Source organism: Taeniopygia guttata, chromosome 1A (assembly GCF_048771995.1).
Source record: "Taeniopygia guttata chromosome 1A, bTaeGut7.mat, whole genome shotgun sequence".
Taxonomy (NCBI): Eukaryota; Metazoa; Chordata; class Aves; order Passeriformes; family Estrildidae; genus Taeniopygia; species Taeniopygia guttata.
The window spans coordinates 62,350,908-62,376,331 of NC_133025.1; the positions used below are offsets into that span (position 1 = coordinate 62,350,908).

The 25,424-nt window shown below is 40.7% G+C and overlaps 1 long non-coding RNA gene across 1 annotated transcript; it reads right to left on the minus strand.

Moving 5' to 3' along the window:
• Positions 1–1,216: 1,216 nt before the first annotated feature.
• Positions 1,217–24,174, minus strand: LOC115493436 (uncharacterized). The gene is made up of 4 exons (XR_012053640.1): positions 15,250–24,174; positions 11,793–12,039; positions 11,059–11,157; positions 1,217–3,387 (listed from the first exon to the last, which is right to left on the minus strand). It is a non-coding gene; the product is annotated as an uncharacterized lncRNA (long non-coding RNA).
• Positions 24,175–25,424: the final 1,250 nt, after the last annotated feature.

Here is a 25,424-nt window from a genome sequence, read left to right on the forward strand (position 1 = left end):
CCTGGGGTGTCTGTTTCAACATTGCTGAAATTTCAATGCCTCACATTAGAATTAAAAGTGACCCTCCATTATTGAGGAGTCAAGGACTGGAATAGGAAATTAAAGAGTTCCCCTCTCTGCTAGCAGGGAAACATGCTTTCTCATTTAGAGGAAACAGAAGGAGGGAATTGAGTTTCCATAGTGATTCATGAGGAAAGGACATGGTTACCTGGAAACAGGACTGCTCCCATCCACTGAAAAAGCCTTTCTTGTGTTTATTTATTGGTGAGAGATCAAAGCCAGCCAGCTCTTCACTCACGCAGGAGTTGGGAGGTTGGACCCAGAGCAGGTGCTCTGGATCTGATTTCAGCACAAGCAAATAGAGGGAGACACCAAAAACTCACAGCAGATTCTCCACCAGCTAGAAATTACTATTTCTGTTTGTAAATTGAGTCTTTATTGTCGAGGGCTTCAGGAAAGTGGTCACTAATTTGGAATGACTGCTGCAGTCATTGCCATCTGTGGCTGCGTCAGAGCCATGACAGCATTTCATGCAGCCAGGCAGCTGGACCTGGGCAGGAAAATCTGTCTTCAGCCTTTCAGTTGTACTCTACAGATATTTACAGAGTCCACACTTCCAGCCCTTCCTTCCTTGCACCAGGGGCTTGGTGGGTCCTTCACTCCTCCGAGCAGAGGAATCAAGTAGGCAAGATTTTGAAAGATGCCACTGGGGATCTAAGGGAATAACTGGAACTTCTTGTTGCAAGTACTACCCAAGCATGTGAGTCAATGCAGGCAGGCAGCCAGAACAACCACAAAACTGCATCTCAAACAAAGTTCATCTCTTAACAAAAGTCAATATATTTCATTACCTCTGTCACCAAAGAATCCCAAAGCAGCACCTGAGTGGAGACACACAAGTGAGAATGCTGGCACTGTTGGGTTCAGTCCATCCCAGCTGTTGGCACCCATTTACCAAGGATGAGTTGTTTTCCACCATGTGGTGACCTCCCTGTTCTTGTTACTCTCTGAGCTTTGATCTCCTCTCCCCTGAAACAGAGGGCTCGGGCATGTCTGTGAGAGGGCCCCTGAGCCTCTCCAAACACCTACATTAGGTCTACCCAGAGATTCTGGTTCTCAAAGCAGCCAGAGTCTGAACAGCAATTGACACAATGGATGGGGCTTCCTACACTGTTATCCTCAAGGTCTTGGCTTTCCCAGCTGCAAGGTGACTCAACATTCTTCCAGTTTTACCCGTTCCCTTGAGCATGATTACCTTCACAAAGGATTTCATTCAAAGCACAGAAATATTTCTAGAGATCTTGGCAAGTCTGCTAGCTTGTCCAAGAAAAAATGGGTTTATAGGTAAACCTCTCGTCTATACCTCAGCTTCCAGCGTTTTTTTGTTTTTTTTCTTTTTGACTGTGCTCAGGCACAGTCCTTGCAACTTGGTGTATTTAGGGAATCTCCTTCCTCTGTTAGAGAAAATAAACCATGCTCCTTTTCAGAATAAAGTCCTTCTTTTGGAACAAAATAATAAAAAAAAAAGTGAAGGATCAGGCAGATACCTATTTCCATAGACTCCTTCTAAAAAAGCTGCAGACAAGAAGTGAAATTAGAACTGCAGACATAAACCTCTGGTCAGTCACACAAAGGGTCATCAGAACACTCTGGAGGGAAAGCACTCAAACACAGTTTGGCTAAAAATAGCAAGGCTCAAAATCTGTGCCTCAAAAGCTTGTTTGGATATTTATTGCTGTGAATTTTAAACTCAAAGGAATGAGTTTGTATCCCTTTTCCAGTGTTATTGCCTAAGCCATGCTTGCAGAGTTGGTTGCTGTGGTACCACCAGATCCAGCATAAGGGGAATCAGAGCTTGGCCATAGGGGGCTGTAGGATCTGATCCCCTCTGCTCACATGAGGGGTGTTTTATCCATGGGCTGTCACAGGAGACCCTAAAAGTCCTTCTAGTTTAGTGCTTCCTTGCAATCCTGCTATCATTTTTTCCAGCATGGCAGTGAAGATATGGAAAGTGGAATAATGACTTTAAGTCTTTTAAACTGGATAGGAGCAGGAGTACAGGTCCTGCTGTGAGTGCTTCACCTGTAGTGTGATGGATCGGCACCCAGACTCTGTGCCTTCAAAGAAAGGTCAAACCCTTTATCAACATTCAAAGTGAGAGGCACTGGAGAAAATTATATGTTGTGTATCCTGCCCTTACCCAGGTACTTATCTCTGAATATTCATCTGTGCCCATATCTGAGGAGAGAAAGGATTTTACACATGTCCCTCTTGAAGGTGTTGCCAATTAGTTTTCTGCAGGGCCTGTCACAGAATGTGCTGTTTATCCTGAATCCTAGGCATGCACTTGCTTCATTCTCCTGAGCCCTTACACGGGGAAGTTCATCTCTTAACACAGCCTTGGTAATTCCTTCTGCAGCCAGGCACCAAAAATCCCTGCTCAGAGCCAGCTTTAAACTTATATGCTGCAAAACTGGGGAGGTGGATGTCTCTGCTTTGTCTCAAAGGTACCAATCTGCAATATCTTTCTTGACCATATTTCTAGCCTCCAGCACATATTCTGCCTTGCTTCTGGCAGGTATTTCTTTCCCATATCAACCTAAAGAATAAGAGGGGTGCAGTGAATGATCCTGGCTGAGATCTGAGGAATGCTCAAACCTGAGAGTGCTATTGCCATTTTATGACCAATGCAAAGATAAAGTGGTAGTTAGGCACCTACAAATGCCTAATTCATCTTTTGGATCCCAGTAAAATCCTCAAAAATTCAGCTTAATATCTGTATTTCTTCTATTTATACAAACACCTCCACAAATCATAGAAAAGACCCCCTTGCTCTTTCTCTCGCTCTCTCTCTGTTCATTAATCAATAGGGAAAAAAATAGAAAAAAACTCTCCAGGGCCCCATTAGTAAGTTAGGATTCTGAACAGAGATAAAATATGCCTTCTGCATTTCATCCCTAACTCCTGGGTTTTTGTTTGGCTATTGCTTAGGGATCAAGTAATTAAGTTGTTTTCACATCTCCACAGAGACCCTAACTCAGGGTAAGTATTCAATAAAAGCATGGCAGTAATGAAGGCCCAAGAATTTTGAAGCCTCGGGGACAGGGTGATTTAGAAGGTGATTTACACTTCCCACAGAAGTGTAGTCAAAGAAGAGGCAGTTGCACCTGTGCCTATAATCCCACTGTGCCACGTACTCCCAGTGTGAGTTCCCAGTCCTGACCTGTTACACTGGTTTACAGTTGCTTGTAGAAACATAAATGTGCGGCCCAGAGCTTGACACATGCTGGTTTTCTTTATGATACTCAGTTTAGCCATAGGAGAACAGCAAAGTTCTTGAAAAGTGGTGACCCATAATTCACTGGTCTTCAGAGAAAAAACTTGGCCCTGAGAAATGGGAGAAAAAATGGTTTCACTTAAGGAAAGAAGCAGCAGCTAAGAAAACGGGGGTGAAAAAAGGCAGCAGCAGGGCAAGGCACCTTTCCACCCTACCACCACCACCAAGCATCACTCAGTGTGTTGTTAGAGAGAGAAGCCAAGCACTGGAAATCTTCTTGTAAAGGATCTGCTTGTAAAGGGATAAGATCCCAGATTTGAACATGGTCTACATCTACATGGTCTCATCTCATTGGAGGAAATATGCAGGGTCATCTTGTGTTTTTCAGAGTATTCTCATTCTCTAGGAGCCAGGACATGCAGATTGTGCTTAACATTAACTTTAATGTCATTTCTTGGTTCAGTTAAATGAGGAAAAAAGGTAAGCCTGTGATTGTGAGCTGATTTCATCTGAGAGACTGTTCGCCTCAGGTACTAAATCCAGAATCAGCCTTAATTCAATATCTTCTCTTTGATAGCTGATTTTGAAATCCTTCTGAAACAGAAAAACAGAAGTATCTATTTGGCTGTATAATGAAGAAAACTAATCAGATTGAGCTCTGAAGCACTATTAACTTATTGCTCTATAACACAGTTTTCTGGTAGTTTACAAGAGCTCCTTTATACTATAATTACTTCTTTGTTTGTTTATAAAAAAAACTTCACCACACAATATGTTTCAGACATATTCTTATGGCAATCCCTTTCCTGGAATGACTTTATGCTCCAAAACAGAAATATTTCCATTTATCTACTTAAAAGATATGCTTAAGTGCAAACCTTCCACAATTCTTTTTCTTTTGGCAGAGATAAAAAAGTTTTTAAGTCGAGTACCAACAGTCCTTATTCATATTTATAGATATTGTTACGTATTTATTTGTAGATGTGTATTTGTGCCTTAGGAAATTAGTCTCCTAAATAGTTCCTTTAGTACCCTAATACGCTTAAAAACCTTGTTAACCTCCCATCACAGTAAACAAAGGATATTATTTTCTTTAAATAATTTTGCTTCCAGTATCACCCAAAAAGAGAACACTGTGAGATGTGCTACTCCTAGTGTGTTTCTGCACTCTTCCAGAGTCACTGTAACTCAGTGATAAGGATGCCATTTATTTTTAATTTATTCAGTTTACTGTTGAGTCATAGCTGAGGTTTGATTTTTCTTCCAGTGAGACAAATTGGCAGGGATTAGAAAAACACAGGTTCTTAGAAAAATAAGTAACCCCAAGAACTTTGTCAATTTCTTCAGGCCCCACCACCACTACTGCTAAGTGTGTTAACTGCAATAACCGTGTCTGAAAGCTTTGGGCAGGTACAGCCACAGAAGTCATTACTGTCACTCAGACCCTTTAGCACAAGACAAATTGTGTGTGCATCAGTTCCTGAAGGTGTTATCTGCTAATCGATTCCCTCAGCATCATGTCAAGGCTTTCAGTTTAGTCCCCAGTCCCTCGTTCTTTTCATATCAGGCAGCAGCACAGCACGGGGGCTGCAGAGAGGATGTGTATGGAGCAGAGTGCATGGGGTACAAAAGGGCACCACAGATGTCTGAGCAGAGGAAAATGGAATTTATTCTTTCAGCTGGTGGCTAATGGAGGAAAAAAAATGGAATATTTGTCTCTGACTGAATAGAAGAACACAAAGAAACTTGAGGTAAAAATGTCCAAATCTCGGAGGTGTTTCACAAAGAAATAGAAAGACATTTTGCAAGAGGTCTTACTGTTGAGGTAGTCTAGTGTCAGAATCTGTGGTATAGATGATTCCGAGATTGTAGAAAGTCTCTGTCTTTCTGCCCTGTTGCCAAAGAAGAAGCCATAATTCATCTGTGCTGTTTTCAAGGTTCAATTCTTGCTTATCTCTAACATGTTCTGCTGCCCTGCCGCAGGTCTGTCCTGCAGGGCAGCGTGTGGGGCTCTGCCCTCAGTGGGATGTTACAAACATTAAATACCACAAACTACCTGTGCTGTATTTACAATAATGTGCCAATATCTGTCACCTACGTTGAACAGTGTGTCCCCAGCCTAAACCAACAGAAAAATGCCAACACTGCAGTGAAACATGGAGGGCATGAAAAAGGAGAAAAAGGACAAGACACACTCAGTTTCCTCCATCTTGTCCCCTTTGGACCCCTAATCTAGAATCCTAAAATTTTACTTTTGCACCCGTGCCACACTTAATTATTACTTATATCAAACACTCAGAGCTTGTAATTCATCCTGTAAGATTGAAAACTCTTTCCCACAGACAGAGATCACAGACAGTGTCTCTGGGGGCTCTGTACAGGGGGGTTCCTGACCTCCTACCAAAGTCCCAAACCTTCCAAAGCAGCCAGAGGGGTGCCCTAGACTCCCACAGGATTCTAGGATTCTCTCTGCAATATCTTCTTCATCTCCAGCCATCAATTTTGCTGAGTGCTAATTCCTCTTTCCTCAGCAACATCCCCACTATTTGTATTGACTCATGAGACATCAAATCAGCAGCTTCTGCAGCAGACTGAATAATTAGAGCAGCATAAACAGGTACTTCCTCCCTGATCCATATTTATGGAACAGTCAATCTTCAGTCCTCCTTAAAAGGCTTCTGTTCCTAAGCCCAAGGGATTACAGTGCCTGCACTGCCTTCAGAGTTTCGTGGACTTTGCCAACATTCACTTTGTGGGCTCAACCTAGTCCTGACAAAGCTCCTTACACTTTGAACCCCAAAGTGATCTTTTACTCCCACTTTGATGTGGGCAGCTTCTGCCTTGAACTGCTGTGGTTGTGTCATAGGGAGGCACACCTCCAAGTATCTGCTCATGGAGATGTGCTGCACAACAGAGCAGCTGCAGCAAAGCCAGGATCTACGCCTGTAGTGAGGTGAGCAGGGTAGGATGGTCCAGGATTTGCTGGAAACCACAGTGTATTTTAGGTGTTTATCTGCTGCTTTCTGCTCTGAAACCTGAATTGCATGCTTCTTGCAAGCACTGGTAACACCCCTAAGCTCCATTACCTCTTTACAGACAGGATGCAAACAAGAATAATGTCAGATCAGCAGTGGCCATTAGCACATTGCTTATGCCTTCCTGCATTTTTCCTTACACAGAGATAGCTGGGTTTGTTCCTCTTTCCCAGATTTGTCTGAGCACAGTGCAAACCGGCGTGCCACAGAATTATCAAAAGGCAGTCAGGATTTGTTGAGTGGTCACAGATCTTTTATAGTATAGCAACTTTATGGTTCTTCCTGTCCTGAAAATTCTGAATAAATATGAACTAAGGAAAGTTTATTTTTTACAGTGCAATAAGCCAGAAGCAGAGGGGCAGGCCCTGATCTCTGCTCTGTGTGACCAGGGACAGGACCTGAGGGAATGACTGTAGCTGGGTCAGGGGAGGGTTAGGGTGGATATCAGGAAACATTTCTTCCCCCACAGGGTCATGGGACACTGAACAGGCTCCCCAGGGAATGGTCACAGCCCCAAGGCTGCCAGAGCTCCAGGAGCGTTTGGACAATGCTCTCAGGCATGGATTGGGATTGTTGGGGTGTTTTGTGCAGGGGGAGGAGATAGACTGGATGATCATTGTGGGCCCCTTCTAGCTCAGGATATTCTGTGATACATGATTTTGATAAATTGTCCTCATGAGCACAGTTTTCTGCTTTTGTTATTCACATAATTTACAGCTCCCCGATGAGCAGACTGCTATAAGCAATGAAAGAAAATATGCTCAAGTGTGCTGTGTAAGTGTTGCACGAAAAGAAGGGGGGGTGGGGAAGGGCAGCTGAAAAAATATCCAAATGTAATCAGAACAGAGTGGTGGTTTTGACATGGTATCAGTAACTCTTATTTGAGAAGATATTCAGATGTAATCAGGCTCCATGCCACAGAGAATCAGAAGTAATAACTGATGCAAATGTTTGCAGGTTGGGGATGTAATGTTCTCAGGGTCTCTTTTGTCTGTCAAGTGTGAGGACAGCCTCAGAGAGCTGGCAAAGGTTTTAAAAGGTCAGAGTACTCTGATGATAATAACTACCTACTTGCAACTGATGAACTTCCCTTCCTACTTGTTGTGTATGAGTTTATTTTCCTTATGATCCATTTAGCCCCACCACTTTCTGTAAAAAACCTGCACTGGTTAAATACAGAGCTAGAACATTGCTCAAAAGCTTGTTTATGTGGGGCTGATTTCAAGGACTGGATTTGTGATTGCACTCAAATCTGCCCACTAAAGCACTGATGACCCCAAGTCATTATTTGGAGCCTCTGTGGTCTCACACCTGACACTTGTGACTCTCAATCACTTCCAGAGAGCAAAATACTGTCTTTAAATGGTTTCAAAGATTTTCATTTGATGACATTTTTACACATGTGAAATCTACAATAAAAATAAATGTGAAGAAGCAAACTTCACATTCTGTTTATCACATTATTTGGGGCTTTTGGCAGGTTCAGTTCTGCTCCATCCCGTCCTGGTAGCAGCTGTGATTTAGGAGAGCCTAAAATCCCAAGAGAAATCAGGGTCCCTCCGTTGATTCCAGCCTATCAAAATATTGACAGGTCAAGTAATAAACACAGAAACCACATATTCCTTATTCTGCTGCTTATATAATGATTGTTTAACATGCTCTTTTGACCATTCCCACTAGCACTGCTGCATCACCTTCATTCCTCCAAAGTGATGTTAAATAAAGTGAAGGAGATGAAAGCGAATGATGAGAGGCAGAACAAGAAAGTGAAAGAAAGAAGAATCAATTAACTTAAGTAATGGATGACAAATAGGAGTAAAAAAGAATCTTCACAATTGCAAGGGATAATTGCAAAATTCAGAAAGAGGAATAATGAGGGTACTAGACCTTGCAAAATATGATTATGTTGCTCTAATCTAGAGAAAGCAAACAACAATAGAACTTGAAAAGTAAGGGTCAGATTATGACTTTGGCCTTCTACCACAGAGTTCTGCAGGAAAGGACATGGAATTGGGCAAGAGAAGACACTGGCAAAACCTCCTGGAGCTGCTGTTGGTTTCCTGGGAGAGATGAAGTAAGTCCTTTACCTTTTTACCAAATGGATTTCCTAAGAAAAGGAAGTGTGCGCACCTCTGTTCCCTTTGCCTGATACCTCAGCAATTTCCTTGGCCATTTTCCAGCACAGTGACAGAGAGGAGACTGGAAAGATGCTGCACCCCCTAAAGTTTTATGAAGGTAGTTGTGCTGTGTTAAAGAAAATCCTACCACTCCAGCCTCTGACTGAATACCCAAGTGTGATTTTGATGCCAGAGAAGAATTCAGATATTACAGACAGATGTTAAGGAGGGGCCATCCACAGAAGTATTTTTTCTTTCTATCTTTAATTTTCATCCACCTGTCCTTCTTATCTAGATTTTGAGTCCACTGAGAAACCTGACTGCGGTTTTATCTGTAGACCACAGTGTTGCTGGGAGCCCCATCTGCCCAGATCTTCCCCATGATGCATCTCATAACACAAAACTATGTTCACCTCACCCAAGAAGTAAGAGTATAACTTCACTAAAAAATAACATTTTTTATAGAAAACACACAACAAAAAAACACACCAGTACCTTGGAGTGAGAAACAGAAAGAATTCTAAGTATTCATGAGTGCGACTGTCTCCCAAATTCATTTCACAGATGTGGCAATTGTGTCCAAATAATTTAGCACACCTTGAAAGCCTGGTGACCTGCCTGCTCCATGACTTCATCCACAGTGCTCAGTGTTGTGCTATTGTAAAAACTGAGCAAAAAATCAAATTGATAAGTCTGTCCTTATTAGAATTAAACAGCCATCCCTGGAGGTAATCAAAGGGCTGGTATGGGCATTCTGCATTTCCTTCATAGATTCAGGAACTGGGTTAGTGCTAGAGTGCTCTAAGGACAATTTTGAAAAACAAAATAGATTAATTGAAAGATAAGGAAGTGATAGATTAAGAAGATAAGTTCACCTTTAGCATAATTTTATGATTTTCCTGTTCATTTAGTACAAATTTGAACATTGACTAATAAATCACACAGCTGCTAAGTCAGATGATTTTAGCATGAATTAATTCACTGTAAAGTTGTATCTACTTCAATTTTAATGAAATTCAACTCAGAATCAAGTGAATATTTTTTACTGAAACCTTCTCATGGCACTAGCGGGAGCAAGAAGTTCCCTAGGTTTCTTTGTTTATTTTTAAGAGAAAGTTCTTGAGTTGTATTTAAAACATAGTGCATTGTTTATAAGTCCAGCTGAAGGAAATAATTTCAGGAAATACCATAAAAAAAATTCCTCATAATCCTGAAAAACTTTCAACATAAGTATTACGTAAGACAGCACTGATCTTCAGCTGTGCAAAATCTCTCCTTACTCATAGGAAGATAATTTTAGAAAATATTTTTATTTTGATAGAAGAAACATTTTAGTATTCACCTTTAAACAACTCTGTTCAGTTTTCAATTCTCATAAAACTAATTTTTACTGAAATAAAAGAATTTGTAATTTTGAGAATATGTTGTTTGTTCCTCTGTAAGAGAGAAGTTGAGCATTTGCCTAAACTGCAAAGCTCTTCTGTAGCTGAATTGTAGAACTGTAAATTATCCCATTTAAATGTAGAAACAAATCAAGGGTATCATCACACAGAAGAGAAAGAGGGTTAATAGTTTGCCATGAAGCACTTTGGAATGTCTAAACTGGATGAGTTTGACATCTACTGTGTGATATCATTAAGCACAGAGTTATTGCAGGATTATTTGATTTAAAAGTTCTCACTGCACAATTTAGCTTTCCATAAAATAATTTATATGGATAAATTGAAGGCAAAGACTACCCATATTGTTGCCATAAAACACTGGATCCCCTTAGCTAATCCACTACACAGCTGAACATTAAAGTTCTGTCTTTGAACAGGATCAGTGAATGAACTTTTCGATTGTTTGCCATAAATTGAAAGATTCAGCAACTGAATGAAGTTGATGTCATTTAGCTGCTACCTTTTTTACACATTTATTCTGAACCATGAAAATAATTGTTTCTGGGTAAGCTTCATTGAGGTAAAAGCAAAACTGCCTCTCCCATTTTTTCCCCTATCCATCAAAATACACATGCATGGCAAATTAAAAGTGCTATGCTTCACATTCTTGGAGTTAATATGGCTTTAGTGGATGTCACAGTAAATAGTGAATGCACATAAATCCTGTTTTGTTCTAAAGGGGTTTAGCAGAAGAAATTGAGTGTTTTACAGAGGAAATTTTTACAGGGAGCTTGATTTGGGGCAATTCAAATAACTCTAAGGAAAAGATTCAAGTGAAAGAATGTGACAGAACTATGCAGCTATCAGGCCTTTTGCTGTCAACTTTAGTAATTACAAAAAGCTTCCTTTCTCCTTACTGCTGTCACAAACATGAACTACTGTAAACATAAAGTTAATTTGGCATGTTCTGGGTCATCAGGAGATATTACTCAGCAATGCTTTTAGCACTTCAGTGAAATGCACTGAATTTTACTGAGCTTCATTTCTCTGAAGGGCATACAATCACAGAACCATTGGCTTGGAAGAGACCTCTAAGATCACCGAGTCCACCCTGAGACCTATCAATGCCCACCTTGACACCCAGCCAGAGCACTGAGTGCCACATCCAGTTGTTCCTTGGACACTTCCAGAGATGGAGATCCCATCTCTTCCCTGGGCAGCCCCTTCCAATGCCTGAGTACACTTACCATGAAGAAATTCCTCCTGGTGTCCAACCTGGTACAGCTTCAAAGTTTCCCTAGGCTTTAGACAGAAGCAAATCTTTTCGTGTCTTCTACTGGATCAGGCTTTAATTGAAAGGATAAAAATTAATGCAGGAACCTTTTTCTCTCTTCCTCTTACAGCTGTTGTATAAACCCAACTCCCCATCTCATTAACTGCCTTAAATTACAATATAAATATCAATATTTGAGGGTGGAAGGTTATTATCTTCTCCCTTCCTGACATAAGTAGATTGCATGGTACATCACTGTCCACTGGAAGTACTAATGTTACTGTGGAGGAAATGAATAGCTTAATTCCACTCTCTAAACTTCCAGCTAATTAGCAGAATAGCACTAAGCATTAGTTACCAGCTCTACAGTATTTCTTTGTGGTGTTGCTCACTTTGCTCATTTTCTGTGAAGTCATAGATGCTCCCAAGAATAAACTCTCAGCATCCAAGGGTGTTTAAGAATTTAGCATAATTGCAGGTATTTCCGATTTCATATCAACCAAATTGTTCATTCAAATAATCCTAATCCCAAAACAAACTGTACTTCTGGAAAATGTTTTAGTATATAAACACAGCATAGATTAATAATGCAAAGGGTATATTATTCTGTGGTCTCCAAAGAAAACGTGCAATTCCTTTGGATTACACAGAGTATTTAATCAAACACCAAAAGTTAAAAAAAATATATGATATAACTCATAAAGTTACCTTTCTTTGGAGAATACTGTTAATAGTACCTAATAACACAGTTAATTCTCTGGGATGTAACCACTGCATGTTGATTTCTCTTCTTCAGTTCTCCTCCAGCTCACTGCTGTCTTTCCAGCATTGCTGTGAGACTTTGAAAGGTAAAAAGGCTTTATAATCTCAGAAAATGTTGCCCAGAATATCCACCATCAAATGTAAGCCCATGTGCATGTTTTTCCTGCTGTGGATGGGACTGGCAAAAGTTCTGCTGAAAAACAATCAGAAAAAATTCAGTTAAAGTCTGTGTAGTTATTGTAGAACCAAAATGGGTTCAGATCAGTTCACATCATCTCCATTTCACATTGTTGTTAAATCAGGAGAACTGAAACACAAATTTCATCAATTCACATTTTCAAAACTTTTAAATAATTTGATCTCTATAGTGTTTACTTCTTCCATGCCTTATATTTCAAAAATATCAATATGCTTACTTTCTTCTTCCGGTATACTGGATACTATTTTATATAGGGCATTGAATTTTCTCAAGACAGCTGTAAATTTTGGTGCAGAGATGTTTTTTATATATTTTTGTTTACTGCATCTGAACAGAGCATGCATGCTCAGTGGCACACACCAAACTTGACTTTCAATTGTGGAATGGTTTGGGTTGGAAGGGACATTAAAGCCCTTCCCATCCCACCTCTGCCATGGGCAGGGACATCTTCCACTGTCCCAGGTTGCTCAGAGCCCCATCCAACCTGGCCTTGGACACTGCCATGGATGGGGCAGCCACAGCTGCTCTGGGCAACCTGTGCCAGGGCCTTACCAGCATTCTAAAATAAGGTTATTAAAATTGCCAGTTTAATTTTGTTGTAGCCTTGTGACTGTCAGTGCTCCAGGGCTGAGAGGATAGTTGGAAAACTCCAAGGAAAATAAGCCAGCCTGGGAGATGACATGGTGGGTCTGTGCTTATTTGTCATCTGCCAGGACCATAATCCAAGTTTTTGTACAGAATCCATTAATTAGAGCTGTAATTAACTGTTCAGTTTACTTTGTTCATGCAGTAGCTTGCAGACTTATAGACAAAAGCCAGTTCCTGAAGACCCAGGGCACTAATTAAGTACACAATGTTTCAAGGAATTAACATCCTACTCAGATATTTTCAGTGACAGTAAGTATATTATGCTTTCACTGCCCTGCCCTAGGGTGTCCTCAGGACATGTTTTTTAAACACTCTTATTCTTGCAATCTGTTTTATCATTTAACCAACACAAATGTCAGGGATTCTTAATAATTTTTTAAAATGAATCTGTAGGAAAACTTGTTCTTCCCAAAGAAGTCGCTCCCAAGTTTCCATGACCCAAACTCTGATCCTTAAAATTAATTATCTGTGTATCAATTTAAACTAACTAGACCTATTGCCAGAAGAGATTTTTTTTTTTTTTGCAAAGAATTGATGCTGATTGGATCTGTGAAGATTAAAAAAACAGCTAGACATCTTATTGCATACTGACAATTGTCCTTTTGATCTTACACCTTTGCGAGTGGTGAATTTAATATTTCATCTGGAAAAATGCCACTTATGAAGAGTGAGCAGCAAAAAGTGCCAAAACTCCAGCTCTTTTGTCAGTTAAATAACATTAAGGAATATGCCTTTGGTTTTCCTTATAAATTGACTGCTTTGGTGCTCTTAAGGCAAGGATGGCCATGTTACCTGAGCCAGATGAAAATGAGGAGGAAGACCAACCATGTGCCACTGAGGCAGTGTCTGCTTGCAAACTGACCTATTATTTTACCCTTGGTAAAATGTGGCAGCATAAAGCCCAGTGACAGTAAAAAATATACACCTGCATTTTTAAATGAGCAATAAATTATCACAGGAAATTCTAATCTGGAAGAACAGATCAGATCTATCTTTAAGAGAGTGTCCAACAACAACAGTTAAAATAATTCAGAGGCAGTAGCAAGATTTCATAATTTCATTTCATTTCTAGTGAGTTAGCTCCTTTAAGCATCATGAAGGAAGGCATTACTTTGTGTCTTTTTGGTAGGAGGTGAGTTTATCCATGTTTTTTTCCTGCTCTTCTGTAGGGAAGCAGAGATTTCTGCATCTTTCCCTCCCTTTTTGGTCAGCAAAGTAGACATTCTGATTTCCAAATGCTTGTGTGAAAGTTTATGGGTAATTTTCATGGTTTTGCAGCCTTGGAACGGATATTACAGAATCCCAGGATGGCTCAGGCTGGAAGGGACCACAGTGGGTCACTGGTGCCACCTCCCTGCTCCAGCAGGGCCATCCCAGAGCACAGGGCACAGGATTGTGTCCAGGGGGGTCTGGAATATCCCCAGGGAGGAGACTCCACAGCCTCTCTGGACAATCTGCTCAGTGCTGGGTCACTGCCCAGGACAGAAGTTGTGCCTCCTGCCCAGGTGGAACCTCCTGGGCTCAGTCCCTGCCCGTGGCTCTGGTGCCATTGCTGGGCCCCCAGAGCAGAGCCTGGGCCCTGCTCGGAGCCCTCCCTGCAGCCAGGGACACCCAGGGCTGAGGGCCCCTCTCAGCTGGGGCTCCTCTCCAGCTGCACAGCCCCAGCTCCCTCAGCCTTTCCCTGCCAGGGATGCTCCAGGCCCTGAATCATCTCTGCAGCCTCCGCCGGCCCCGCTGCAGGAGCTCCATGGCCCTGCTGTGCTGAGGGGCCCAGAGCTGGACACAGCCCTGCAGATGTGCCACACAGGCTGGGCACAGGGGCAGGATCACCCCTGACATGCTGGCACTGCTCTTCCTGATATCCCCCAGGATCCCATTTGTCTCCTTGCCCCCAGGACACACTGCTGGCTCAGGGACAGCTTTGCTACCTTGTGCCTCAGGCAGATGGGAGCCTTGCTTGCTCCTGGTACTTTCACTGGCAGAATGACTCAAAGGATTCAGGATGTATCACCTTCGTTTTGTCCAGATGCTGTCAAAATTTACAACCAGACCTTCTTGGTTGCTGCCAGCCAGTAGCAAGGTTCTGCCAGGGAGTGTACAAGTTCAGTTTCAAAACTTCTCTCACGTACAGACCATTATCAGCTGCCTGTCAGCATTCATAGTTTAAGTCATCTTCTGTGTACTGCAGAGATCCAGTCCTGAGAAAAAATGGTACTCCAGCATACAGAAATTGGCTCTGATCTCTCCCCTTTTGCCTTAAATTTTGACTTGTATAACCATAAATCAGATTTGCAGTGACCTACAATATGACTAGGGCTTCTGTGTAATGCCCTTTTCCCAGCTTTTAATGATAAGAACTCTTCACTAAGAGTTTCTTCACTAAGGCTATCAGGAATCCCCAGAGCAAAGATGTCTAGGAAGCAGGAGTGTGGCAAGCACATTTCTCTCCCTCTCAGGATTATTCATAGAGGTGCACAGAGAGAAATGAAAGAGAAAACAATTTCTATTTCTGCTCTTTGTTTTTCCTATGTGGAATGTGTTTGGAGAATTGCTTACCTGGAGTGAGTGCTTCGTTGGATCCTGGAGGATTCTTTGAGCCTGATGGCCAATCCAACCCACCTGGGGCTGGACTCTCACGAGAGGGTCATGAGTTGTGGGAGGGTTAGAGATAGAGTCAGAGAAAGTAATAGGTAGTTTTAGTATCCTCCTTTTATATAGTATATTAATGTATTTTAGCATAGTTATAATAAAGAAATAATTCAGCCTTCTGAATTGAGTCAGACATTGTCATTTCTTCCCCTGGGGTTTGCCTGCATTTACAATACAGGAGAGTCTCCCTGGGGTCAGTCCCTGCCTGGTGGGCTCATGGTGGTGGACTGCATTTTTGGGAAAGCCTTCTTTAAATTTTACAGCATAGGCCTCTTTTTAATGTCAGGTATTATCAAGAATTTGTGTATTAAATTTCTACAAAGAACCAGCTGAATCTGAAAATAATTTGATTTTCTAACTTTCGTTTAGGATCCTGGTGTAACTGACTTTGTTTTGACACAGTTTAAATGAATTGTCTCCCTTTTAGCCTCAATTTTTCAGACTGTCCCAGTTAGAAAAGGGTTCAACTCTGTGCTGTACAATTAATAAATGCTATCCAGTAATAAGCTTCATTCTTCAAATATGATTTCATAACAAATAGGATTGTAATGAAGCAGCAGTCTAATTAATGTTCCTTACCACTTTCCTTTCTTTTTACTTCTTAGAGAAATCAGTAACCTTCAGAACAGAAGAATTTACTATACAAATGAAACAGCAGGAATTTGGAAGGCCTATCTCAAAAGCTTTTTTTTTTTAAATTTTCCTCGCTGTTCAAAAATGTTAGTGCAGACACATTTCTGCAAGCCACTGAGTACAGAAAAAACGTGTGCATGTACATTTTAGGGATATACAGCTAATTTGTCACACTGGAAACATTTGGCTGTCAAGATAACAGAGTTTAAATTTCTCTTGAGGTGTGAGACCTGCCACCTAGCTCTAGCTCATATAGATAGGATTGAAAGATGACCTTGTTTTATGTTGTTTTTTAGATATATTTATCTTTTATTTAAACATGCTGCATGGGGGAACCTAATCGCCAACAGAGAGAAAACTCCTAAATACATTTTAAACTGTTTCTCCTGCCACTTCTTATAAATCAAACAAATCCTTACTAGAATATACTATAATCTTTAGCACCTCTTCCTATTTTAGTTCATTAGTACAGAAGAATTTGCACTCAGTCCTGATTTTTCTGTTAGTCATTATGGGATCTAAAGATTTGGATAAAAAAAGTCTTCTCAAAGCTTAATAAATGGATGTGAGGACAGGGAAAGTGTGTAGGAAATGTGGCTGGGACGTTCCTCCAGCAGCTGGCATAGCCACATGGTTGGAAGGTATAGTGAAAATGGGTGGTTTAGGGAAGCTTCCCATTGAATTTATGGCTAGCATTTCACCCATCAGTGTTCAAGAAATCCAGAACATTAATTAAGAACATTAATTACTTACATGTACTGTAATCAGAGAGGTAAAAAATATCAGAGCTCCTCATGCCTGCCCAAGGACAGATGCCATCACTGGGACAGAAAGCTGGAAACATCTTCCTGTTTCCCCAAGTCTAGGAAATGATACTTTAGAATCTCTTTTATATTTAAAATAAATGAGCTTTTTCATGCTTTTCTTTTCCTGGTGTTTTGGTGGTTTTGGGAGGATTCTTTTTTTTTTTGGTCCCTTTGGTCCCAATCAATGATTATTGCTGAAGCTCTGTCCTCTGGTTTGTCATGTTGTATTTCTACCAGCAGGAGGGTATCCTCAGAATCAGCAATTCTGCTCTGTAAAAACACCAAAAATTATTTTGGAAGTTTAAAATTCCCCAGAGATGTCTCTGCTGTCCCTTAACATCACTGCCAGGTGAGACAGCAGTATCAGTCAGATCTTTCTTAAAGCCTTGGGATGAAAAATACTGAATGACAGAGAGGGAGACAATCTTTGTTTAAGAAACAATTGAGTTCATCTCCTGATTTGTTGCATATCTGAAAGCAAGATGTCTTTTTTTATGATGACTTTTAGGCATGCATTGAAATTAGTTGCCTTATTTTGAAATGATAACTTGTAATTTTCCTGTAAAATAGTTGCTCAGATGATGTTGATAAACAGTCCTGATTCAGTCTTCCTTCCCCTTGATAGGCTTCTCCTGTGTCCTGAACATATTTCATCAGATTCCTCCTTGCTTTTGGCATGTTTATATCACAGCATTTTTATAGGCCGTGATTTATTTTCCTTTTAAAAATAACTTGTTCACCCCTCTCTGATTTCTTCTGCTACTTCGCAATACTTTTATTGACAAGCAGGTTCATTTTGCTTGTGTTATACATATAAAAGATATTTACAGCAGCCATATTTTTAAATAGTTTTTCATAATGTTTGTGAGTCTGAGGAAAGTCTCAGCCCTTTATTTAACATTTTAGTCCCACGATGCCTACATGGCAAGCAGATGAGCCCTGTTATGTCAGATTCTGCCTGAAGAAATGTTACTGGAGTCCCTTGATCCATCTCTGAAGCAAACTAGGGAGAAGAACAGAGTCAGCAAAGTGGGCTTGGTGGAGGAAATAGTTGTAGAAACAGAATAAACCCTATATATTCTGGTAACTTTCAAGAGGGAAATGCCACTGAAGTGAGAAACCTTCTCCAAAGTGGAAGATTGTTTGAACACTTAATAGGGTGCTTGATAGGTTTGGTTCTCCCTGTCCAAGGACTTTTTGATTCTTACTGGCTTGGCCAGAATTCACAACTATTTCTCACAGCTACAAGTATCAAAAACCCTCAGGATAATATGGTCCCTGCAAAGCCATTATCAGAAGCTGGGTCTTTTTCACATGGCATGGCCTGTTCCAAAGCTTTCAGTGCCATTCCAACCTGAATTAAATAGCTCTGTTGTTTTAAGTCCCAACTCATTACAGAGGAGCATGACAACTTATATAGTCACCAAATTCCTTTATAATTCTTGCTTTTTTTCTTGCCTTGAGGCTCCACAGACCTGACACTGCACACCCATCAATGGTAAAAAGTAAGACTTGGTCAAGTGTGGTAAGAAAAATAGGAAGGAGAAGTGCAAAGTATTATAGTTGGGCAGAAACAATGGCCCTCAGAAATTTAGGTTGGCAAACTTCTGGTATGAAGCAGTTGTGTAAAAGTGGATCTGGGGGCTGCAGTAGATTCCAAGCAGGAGCTCATTGATGAAATTAAGTTATTCAGAAGGGGGCAAATATGGTCTGGTGTTGCAGGAACAAAACTAGAGCCTGAAAAATAGATAGTGTCTTTACTTTTGTTCACAACTAGGCAGGTTTCACATGGAAAAGTGCCCACTTTTGGACATGATACCTCAAGGAAATGTAGTTTCACAGAGGACAGTCTAGTACAGAGCAATTGATCAACCAGCAGTTAGAAAGGGTGGTTTGCAGGAAAGTGGGAATGAGATCAGGTAACCTGAACAAGGAGTGAAGAAAGGATATAATGGAATCTGAGATATACAAGAGGCTGTTGTAAAGAAAAGAGAAGAATAGGGTTTGGAGCAGAACAGGCAAGACACAGTTTGCTTCAATTGCAAAACAGATGAGTGGCACATATTATTAGGGCATACTGGTATTGCAAGGAGGTTAAATGTTCTCAGCTTCTGAGAAGAATATAATACCTGAATAGTCAGGACAGCTGGAAAATTCTCCTTGGTGTATTTATTTTTTTCTTCAAAGTCAGTACATGCTTTTTAAAATATAACATCTTATTTAGCCAGCAAGAAAAAGAAACTGGATTGCCTTGCTCTGAACTCACATTAACTTCCCCAAAGCTGTTATTGCAGCCAGTATGAGCCTGTGGGAAGTGGAGCCCTGAAACTGTAATCATTCAGCAATGCACAGACCATTGAATGTGAATAAACAGTGGGACAGCCTAAAGCAAACAGCAGCTTGGGCTTTACAGCCACCCAAGGAAAGCAGGGAACAAATTGAACTGAGAGGAGCTCGTCAGGAGACATCCTCCCTTGTGCTTTCCACTAAACCACCAGGACTAGAGTCTTCATTCAGGGAGTGCCAACCACTCCATGAGGCCTTCCCGGGGAGTAATTGGGATTTTTTTTTTTTTTTTCCACAAGCTCACAGAGAAGGTGGGGTTGGAAGGGACCTGAGAGGCTGCCTGGTCCACCCACCCTATTCAGCCTGGAGCAGGCTGCCTAGGACAGCAAGTCATCTGATATTTAACGTAAATTAAAATCTACTTCAGACTGTGTATTTCTTTTAGCTCAGAGAAAGACACCAATTAGCTAATGAGGGACAAAGAATATTCTTAATTTTCTTTGTGGTCACAGAAAGCAGAGGATGCTTGCAATGTTTAGATTGAATGATGTAGCACATTACATTTTCTTGATAGTATTTTCAATGGAAAATATTGGGTAAAGAATTCCCCATACTGCGTGCCCCCAGAGCAACCACTGAAAAAAAAATAGGATTACATAAAAAAATTAAATTCTCAGTCATAGAGACTAAACTCTGAAGTAGGCAAAGTTTTTGCGCTATGAATGTGCTAATCTGCAGAAAGAGGTGGTTTTTGCAGTTTTTCAAAAGCCTTCTTAGAATGAAAAAATCTTATTAGAATTCTTCTTAAAATTGTTTCTTGAGCAGCAGTGTTTTCTACACTCATTTTGTGCTTTCAACAAAGTTAGACCATGGGTCTCTGAAAATCTTATGGCAATTCTATGTCAGGAAGCAGTGAGCAATTCAAGCAGAAGTCTTATGCTGACTGGAATATCATTTTTTTTGGAGAGGTAAAAATGTGTTAAACTTATAACAGGAGAAAAGCCATGGGATGACTGCAATGGGTATTCATTTAATATATGAAGAAGTTGGAATGAAACTGTCCAACTGACATGAGTGGAAATGTCACTGCTACATCATAAATATTTAGCCTGTCACTTGAATAATATGCAGGCACTCTCCACTTGCTATTTAGATCTAGATGGCTGCAAAGAAGAACCTGATTTTCAGATTTGAACTATTTTTGCTTCCAACTGCAAAATAATTCTCTTCTGATATTTGCTGGTGCATTTCCCCAACTCACCTAAGCCAGCATTAATTCCACGCTGGAGCAGCAGGGCTGGCAAGCACTGCCTTCTCTCTCTTACAAACCCCCGGTGCAAAAATACCAAAAATACCATGTCTCTGAAGGGCAGAGAGGCTGTGAGGAGAAACACCAGATTGGTCTTGGCAGGTACATTGGCAAAGTCAGTCAGTTACAGAAAAAGAGGAAGCTGATGAACACATTTCATGGTAATAGAGATATCACACAGGAGAAGACAACAAAGGGATTCCAAAGGTGGCTTGCACAACCATTAATTGATGAAGAGAAATGAGGAGAGACAATAGCTTGACTTGCACATTCAAGCTTCAAAAATATATCTGTAATAGGATATTTCTTTTCTAAACAGCACATGTGAACTGGAGCCACAACATAAATGGAAACCTGGGATGCTGTTTTTATCCAGTCCACTGTCAGAACTGCATTTCTGCCTGATTAAATAATATGGCAGCTCAAAATGAAAACAAAAAAAAAGTCAAAGAGATTTCAGTTAGATATTTGGTCTTAAGTGCAAAAGTGTTGAGTAGAATACTGAAGAAGGAAACCATCTCACCTTATTTTCCATAGTATCATTCATATATGTTTCTAGAATTATTTGACTCTAATCACTTCAATGAGGGTTTAGTGAAAACAGGACTTAGGAGAGTCAGAAATATATTTTTCAGAGGGTAAGGAATAAAGAAGCACTAAAGAGTGGCACAGTTTCAAATCTGGAGTCAATAGCAGAGAACACAGATAGAACTGAAGGGGGCTGCCAAGCCAACAAGGGGAATGTAAAGAGAGGAGTAAAGAGGGAATCACAGGTAACTACAAAGAGTTCAAAACTGATACTGGCTGTCTCATACACATAGTTAGGGGATGCCTTTATACCATCTCAAAACATCCTGAAATTAAATTAAAATAACTTTTTTTGAGAATCAGCCAAGGTTTTTATTTCTACGCTTGATCAGGACTGAATAGAGTGACCCATCTGACTTGGAAAACTTTTTCTGCAGAGAAATATCTCAAAAGGAGTGTTAAGAGGATGGTGCCAGACTTTTTCAGTAGTGGTCAGTGACAGGATGAGAAGCAATGGCCATTAACTAAAACACAAGAAATTTAATCTCAGCATGAAGAAGAACTTTTTTCCACAGAGGGTGGCAGAGCACTGGAACAGCTGCCCAGGTAGGGAATGGAATCTCCCTCTCTGGGGGGCATTCCAAACTCATCTGGACATGTTCCTGTGTCACCTGCTCTGGGTGGCCCTGCCATGGTCTGGTGATCTCCAGATATCCCTTCCAAGCCCAGCTACTCTGTGATTCTGTGAATGCTCTGCCAGAACTGTTGAATCAGCTCCAGCCCTAATTCAGATCTCCACTGAAAACCATCTTGGCCTCTCAGCAGATATTGTCCTCTGAATTCAGATGTGCTTGTGGAGGTTGGAGCTCTCAGATGGAGTTTTTATCTCTGTGAGGCTGCTATCCCATGGGTCTGCTGGCAGAGTATGTCTGCTCTCAGAAGTGCTGAAGAACAGTCAGCTGGTTTGCCTCAGTCAACCAATTCAGACCCCACAAACAAAACTTTGGTGCAAAGGGAGATGTTCCCCAACAGCTCCAGTTATGTCTTGGATTAAATGATTCACCATCTCATCTTTCTCAATAATCAATATTTATGCCTGCTAACTTGCAGAAGTAAGTTTTTGTAATTATGTTCCTGCAAATACTACAGAAATCTGGTTAAATATTAATTAAAACAAGCAGGATCTTGTCCCTTTTGTAGGCTGTTGTGTATTTTTATTTTGGTCAAATAATCACTTGGAGAAAAAGATTTCTAGGTTGACTCAATGATTTGGAAGGTCATTTGCAACCTTGATGATTCTGTGATTCTCTTATCTATACCTAATCTTGTAGAATATATGCAGATCTCCTATTTATACATATTTTAAGAGTTGTTATGGTAACTTAACTTTATTCAGTATAATTCGGAGTACCAGTGATAGATCATTGTACTAGCAGATGGGGAAGGAGCTAGCAATGCTTAAAAAATTAAATAATTCAACTAAGAGCTGTGAGACTACTTCAAAATACCATTATGAAACACATTCTAATGAAATTAGTTTAGTTTGGTGTTTGAAAGTTTATTTTCTCCTATGAATATTCATGCAAGCTACAATTTTTTTAGCAATAACGTTCATTTAAAAACTTCAAATGAATCATGCCAATGTTTTTGCCCTGAAAGTATTGTGAATTCTCAGATGACTCTGTTTGCATGAATTTTCCCATCTATAAAATTTACTCAAGTCCTTTTTCTTGCCCTTTTAAGTGGGACTGGATGGTGGAGAAAACCAAATGAATACCCTGGGATTTAAGATGGTAACAGCACTGTATAAACAGCAAATTATAAGTAAAGAATGACAAAAGCAACTTCAGCCTGAGGCAGTTAATGAGAAAGTTATGGGCAAGAATATGATCACATAAAATCCTTTCTAAACAATGTCAGCCAGCATATTTTGTAAAAATGAAATAAAATTATTCCTACAGCCAAAGAGCAAACACAGAGAGAGGAACTTTATATTAAATTCATTTTTCAGCCACCAATGGCTAAAAACTGAAATTGTGCCCATTCCTCTTTGCCTACAAGGTTGTATCCCTGCCTTAAGATGATGACCTTAAGATGATGAACACTTTTGCTGTAGCAAGTGTAGTATGAGCAACAGATTGTATCACCACATTCCTAACAGACATCAGGATATGGTTTTTAATAAACTTAATGCATTTTTAGCAATTATAATTCTTACAAAACCCCAACATTGTAGCTTAATACATGATAAAGCCTTGATTCTGGGAAACAGAATGCCTGGATTTAACTGTCAGTATTGGGTTACTACCTCTCCTTGCTCTCAGGGCAGCAATTCACAGACATGAGGTACTAAAATCAGAGCTGAATAAAACCACAGCCAGTATCTGAGCTGGGGGGCCCTGCCGTGTGGAACAAAAATCGAGGTTAATGCAAACACAGACCCAGCAGCAATGAAGGAAGAGTTGGCATATAAAGTATAACAGATGCTTGAGCCCTAAGTTTTTGGGGAAAAATAGTTCATAACTCACTTCAAGTGTCATTCCTTGCAGAAAATATCAATAGGCCTTGGTGTTCTCCCAGAGGGTTATGAGAGCTGTGTGACATCATTGTGAGTCCTCTCCCCATAATCTTTAGGAAGAGATCGAGGAGACACCCAGGGGACATCCTGGATGTCTGGAACTGGCTAATGTCACTCTTGTGACGTAAAAGGACCTCTTAAAGGAGAATCCAGGAAATTACAGGCTCATCAGTCATGCTTCATTCTGTGGGGAAATTATGAAAGGAATCCTCCCAGAATTAGTTAACTGAAGCAAAAGCCAGCACAAGGGCAGATCTTGCTTGACAAACCCAGTTGCCACCCATCACAATGGATCCCGCTCAGCTCATGTGGGCATCGCCTACCTGGATTTCTCCAAAACTTTCAATATGGTTTCCCCAGCCTCCTCCTAGAGAAGCTGGTGTGTTCCTGTCTCCACAATGGTCCATGGTCTGGGTCACATCATTGTGGCCTTCCAGTGCTTGAAGGGAGCTCACAGGAAAGATGGAGTCTTTGTTTCTCAATAGTCTTTCCTCATCTTTCCACTTTTCACTCATCTTTAGTATTTTCCATCTTTCCACATTTTTCTACTCGTCTTTCCTGACAGGGGCCTGGAATGACAGGACACAAGGTAATAGCTTCAAAATGAAAAAGGACAGGGTTAGATGGTGCATTGGAAACAAATTGTTCCCTGTGAGGGTGCTGAGGCCCTGGCACAGGTTTCCCAGGGCAGCTGTGGCTGCTCCATCCCTGGAAGTGTCCAAGGTCAGGCTGGATGGGGCTCTGAGCAACCTGGGCTAGTGGAAGGTGTCCCTGCCCATGGCAGGGGGTGGGAGAGAATGAGCATTAAGGTTTCTTCCAACTCAAACCATTCCATGATTTTACTGTTCTGTGATCCTTGAGATTACTTTCTTCTTCACATTCTATGATTTTCCAGGAAAATAATTATTATGTTAGACTTACAGAGGAGCTCATATTCTCTTTGCATTAAGGTGAACAACTCTCACTGCTGGCATTTAAGGTCTACCCCCTAACTCTAAAACTGGTTGCCTTCAATAGACCCCTCTGCTCTCTGCAGCAGCTCTGCCCAGGCTGGATTCCCACCCATCACTGGCAGAGAAATCTCAAACCTACATGAGCCAAGCCCTGACCTCCTGTCAGTGAGGAGGAGGAGGAGGAAGGAGCAGGAATATCAGTTTTTAACACTGTTTAGCCCCTATTGCTCAGTCTGTCCTCACAGATTAGGAGAGTACAATCAGGTAAAAATATTAAGGGATTGACTTTCTAATTATCAGACAGGAAGATGGAATACTGGGAAGATGGAACCATGGTTTGCAGATGGATTAAATTGTTTTTATGTGCAAGGTATCTTAAGATCTTGAAATTGCTTTTTTCAGAGCCCTCTCCTCTTGATAATATAGATGAATAATAAGAAGAAAATAATGAGGACAGGTGAGCTCCAAATCACCCACTTTGTTTAGAACAGAGAAATACCACATATTCCTGCCAGGCTTGTCATTTAGATGGAGATTTATTATAATGAAGAAATTGAATCATGTCCTCAGATACTGCATTATAAGAAAGAGAATTTTGAAGTTATGCTTACAAATGCCAAAAAAAAACCCCAAAAACATTTCCTCAGAACATGGTGAAAAAGCAGAGCAAGTATGAGGCAAAAAAAAACCACCAAAGAAATGTCTCCCAATCATGTCCATTAGCAGCTGAAATTTAGCTTTTTCCATTCCACACAGTGCTCTGAAATGTAAATATAATGACGCAGTTGCACTGCATGCTGAGCGGATAACGAAGTTTGGATCCCCACCCTCTTCTGTCTGAAAGTCAGCTAAATACCTAATGTTCCTCTAATGATGTGTCCATTTTAGGCACAGCCAGGGCCTAAAAGCTCATAGACTTCCCACAAAGCACTTCATTTTTTCCGGGCCCATTAATACAGTCCTTGTCCAACTACCAGAAATGTAGGCTT